The 4702-nt window shown below is 33.1% G+C and overlaps 1 pseudogene; it reads left to right on the top strand.

Annotated features, from left to right (window-relative positions):
- The first annotated feature begins 1480 nt into the window (after positions 1 to 1480).
- Positions 1481 to 2006, top strand: LOC114211536 (uncharacterized protein KIAA1143 pseudogene; annotated as a pseudogene).
- Positions 2007 to 4702: the final 2696 nt, after the last annotated feature.

Here is a 4702-nt window from a genome sequence, read left to right as displayed (position 1 = left end):
GCTTTGAAGTATTTAAATTGGACTGTACATAAAAGTACTGCATATCAAAATTTGTGGAATGAAAGCAAATAGCATTTGAGGAAAAATGCATAACTTTAGTTACATTTATTCAAATAAATGTTACAGGTGCCTGGGTGGCTCAGTTGGTTGAGCGTCTGCCTTCGTCTGAGGTCATGTTACCAGGGTCCTGGGATCGAACCCTGCATCGGGCTCCCTGCTCACCTGGGAGCCTGCTTCTCCCTCTCCCTCTACCCCTCCCTCCTGCTCGTGATCTCTTTCTCAAATAAATAAATAAAATCTTTAAAATAAAATTATATCCCTGACTTGTAAAAAAAAGTAAACAAATATATTAAACACATTAAACAACATTTTAACACTTGGAAAAGAAAATGAAAAATAAGTAGCATTAAGGTAGGAAACATTTTTTAAGAGAAAAATAGAATATATGAATAACAAAGACTGGCAAATTGTATCATATCAAAAGTGAAATTTATCAAACTGAATACTATATAAGTACTAAAAAAACAAAAAAAAAGCCTAAGAAAAATTTAAAGTATCAGTAACAGAATAAACATATATTTAAAAACCTCCAGTGGAAGAAAATATTAGAATACATGCAAATGCTATTAATAATACATTCCCAAAGAAAGAACTATAAAAGGTCAATAGATATGAGGAATGACTGCAATCATAGAAACACAACATAAAACCTTGAGATACAGAGAAGATATAGAGAAATGGGTATTCTTACACACTCCCGGTGAACCAACGTGTCAAGCAATTTGGTCAAGTATAAAAAATGTTTAAATATAACACTGTGATAAAATATATGTAGCCAGTATACTATATTGCTCAGAAAAATTGTTTTGAGAATGCAAGCTATTGATAAAAACAATTTTTGTGCAGGGGCGCCTGGGTGGCTCAGTCGTTAAGCGTCTGCCTTGGGCTCCGGTCATGATCTCAGGGTCCTGGGATCGAGCCCCGCATCCGGCTCCCTGCTCTGTGGGAAGCCTGCCGCTCCCTCTCCCACTCCCCCTGCTTGTGTCCCCTCTCTCGCTGTCTCTCTCTGTCAAATAAATAAACAAAATCTTTAAAGAAAACAATTTTTGTGCAGTAATTAAAAATACAAGAGCCCTTCCAAGTGCTAAGAACTAAGACCACTTGCATCCACATAACAATAAAGTTGAAGAACTAAGGTTGTTCGTGTCAATATAACTTAATCTTTGGTTCTTGCAAATCCCTATCCAGGCAGACAAAACCATAAATGAATAAATAATTTCACTCATTGCTTCACAAAATTTCTGCAAGCCCATCTATCTTAGAAAGAGTTTGTTCATTTGGGTAAAATCTCTTCTGCTCAAATAGCTCTCTTAGATAATATTTTACTTACAGACTTCTTTAAGAGTGTAGCCCCTCTGTGTCCATTAATCCTACATAATTATGTCATAAAGGTCGCCAATGTACCATCTCCAGGCGGCCCCGGTAACTTGTTTTTCCCCGGAGCAGCTATGAGCAAGCGAAACCAGGTTTCGTACGTGCGGCCAGCCGAACCGGCGTTCCTGGCTCGCTTCAAGGAACAGGTCGGCTACAGGGAAGGGCCTACCGTGGAAACCAAGAGAATCCAGCCTCAGCTCCCAGATGAAGATGGTGATCACAGTGACAAAGAAGATGAACAGCCCCAAGTGGTGGTTTTAAAAAAGGGAGACCTGTCAGTTGAAGAAGTCAAGAAAATTGAAGCAGAAATAAAGGCTGCCAAAGCAGATGAAGAACCAGCTATAGTTGATGGAAGAATCATGTATCGAAAACCAGTCAAACGTTCCTCGGATGAAAAATATTCCGATTTAACAGCAAGCTCAAAAAAGAGGAAGGCAAATGAAGATGAAATAAATAAGCAGGACTCAGTTAAAAAGAACTCACAAAAGCAAATCAAAAACAGTTGCCTCCTTTCTTTTGACAATGAAGATGAAACTGAGTAAGTGTAAATATTTTGGACTTAGTCATGCTTATGAGTATATGGGATGTTTTTTACAGTGACAATTTTTTTTTCCTATTTAAAGATAATACAAGTTCATTATAGAAAATTCAGAAAAAATTTAGTATGATAAAAATTGTATCTACCAATACCCCTTTGACATGAGGCTAACTCTGTAGATATTAACTACTGTTAACATTTTGGAACTCCCACGTGTGGGGTATTTTTTAAACAAAATTGAGATTATATTGCATATGTTTTCTGTCCTGCTTTTCACATGACATTATATTCTGAGCATTTTTCCAGATCAGTAAAATTCAAAAACGTAAAAAAAAAAAAAAAAAAATTATGTCATAAATTTTTGCCCAGTACCAATCAATTCTCCACCTTGCAAAATCCACTCCATAAATCAGAAGCTCTGAAGGTGAGGTTCTGAGGACATTAGTTGTTAAAGCACATTTAATTATTCTGAATGCAACAGTTTAAAAGCTACTAGAATTAAAAAGAATTCTTCATTTCAATAAATGTATAATTTGAGAGTAAACTACAATGTGCAGAGTGCATGAAGAGGAATTACAAAGACACTGAACATGATGTAAATGCCATTGGAGGAGCATCTGACATACTTTTTATCATATCTTTGAATTGTTCTCAAATCCCATTTACCTTGACTTGTTAATTAGTGGTTTTTCATGCTGTTAGTTGGTAGCTCCAAAAGATACCTATGGTTATGTTATGCATATCCCCAGAGTAAAACTTGGAATATAATCACATTTTTGTTTTATTTCCTTTCTCTTAAGCTATGATTTATTTGGGGAAGGACTCTTGCCAAATTCATCATCCCTACTATCCTCATGTTTGGCACATCATATATGATTCATATTTGTTAAATGAATGGACATGAATGAAAAGTTTGCATGATTCCTCTGTAACCTGATCGTCCTATATTTTAAATGATGTATGTTTATTTACCTTAAAAGTTAGCTTTAAAATGGTTCACATGCTTCAATGATTTCCATTTCTTAGCTGTGAAACATCAGAGGTAACTAAAACAGTCTCTAAAGAACATGGCTATAGCTGTTTTTAAAAAAGAGATACTTCATTACGATTTCATTGTAGAATGTCAGTTAAAATTTCTTGCCCTTTTGAATGACAAGAAAGCCTCATTATTCCAATGCAACTTGCCTTTCCATAAGAACATTTAATAATGAAATAAGGTTCCAGGTATGCTTGATTCCAGTTTTCAAGGGATTGTCTTGCTGCTTCATATTTTGAGAAATGATTCTCAAGAAAGAACTGGTGAGTCTATTTCACAATATCTCGATGTGGATTCTAACATAATTAAAAAAAAACAAACCTTTGTCTTAATTACTTAATTAAATTTTTCAATACACACAAGAACAGTGTTTGGCAAATGGGAATCCTTTTTGCGTATTATTATGGTTTGTAACAGTAACGATATTTATATTTCAGATAACAATGCAGGTTTTTTGAGTTTTAAAAGGCAATGCTCAATTGCTGTCTATGTTGCAAAATTATATACCATGAAATTATCTTCTCATTACATTCTATTATAAAAGTAAATATGTGTTTCTTCTAGAAAATTTCAGGAGATAAATGAAAGAATTTTATAAAGAAATATTACTTATGTACTGAAATTCAAACAATTAATGCAAAGATTTATGTTTGACAAAATATTCTGAATATGTTTTAACAAAGGAACGTAATACCCTTCTCAAATGACACATGACCGTATCTATAAATTAGATGCATTCTAAAGTACTTTTTTCTCTACCTCCTAGATCTTGTAGCTTTGTTAATGAGAAAAGGAATGATACATCAAACGGTCTGGCGGGAACTTAGATGTTTATTTTACTCCAAGTTATTTGAGTGGTAATTTTATATTTATTTGATGAACCTCCACAATTAACATCTATCATCTTAAGAAAGCTTTCTAAAGGCTCAATATGATATTTTCTGTTAACTCTTCTTTGCTTAGTAGCAGCTCAATAAATTTTGTCAAATAGATCATCTGTGGACTCAAGATATTTTATGCAATTGTTGTTAAATGTGACAGTTATAGTGTTAGACTGTCCCTCTACCATTTCCTAGAAACAGATTAGAAGTCAATATCATATTAGTCAGAAAATAAACAACACAAAAGAGCAAATCAGAGCAAAAGAGAATATTACACATCATCCATTTTATTTTGCAACTTGTTTTTAAGATTGTCTTTTTCTCTAGACCTTATTATATAATTTCTTTAGACAAAATTATACTATTTAGAAATATAGTAGATGAGGCAAATAACTTCTAAGACTTTAATTTATATATACAAACCAATACAAATCCTTTCCCACTGTATAGTTAGGCGTCTGAGGGCAAGTTTAATACATTTCTCTTGAAAATGTGATCAATAATTTCTAATTGTCAAATTCAAAGAATTATTATCCATATATTTGTTACTTTAGATCGTAATTCCTTTAAAACTTTCTTTCTTGAATTTTTGAAATAACACTTTTTTTTTCATCCTACCAATTCAGTCACTTTTGGATTTTATCCTTATTCCCCAATATTTAATTAATATTTATATTCTCTAAAGTTTATATTTGGCCTTTTGTTTTCCTGTTCTCCAGTTTTTCCTTTAATACTGTGTGATCTCATAGATTTATATAAATATAACAACCCTTCTAAACTTGATCTCTTGTATAGACCTATGTGTAATTGAGA

Source organism: Eumetopias jubatus, unplaced genomic scaffold (genome assembly GCF_037043125.1).
Source record: "Eumetopias jubatus isolate StellerSeaLion01/CBP00866 unplaced genomic scaffold, mEumJub1_p1.0 scaffold_3, whole genome shotgun sequence".
Taxonomy (NCBI): Eukaryota; Metazoa; Chordata; class Mammalia; order Carnivora; family Otariidae; genus Eumetopias; species Eumetopias jubatus.
The sequence above is the reverse complement of the archived record's forward strand: the minus strand, read 5'-3'. Positions and strand labels throughout refer to the sequence as shown.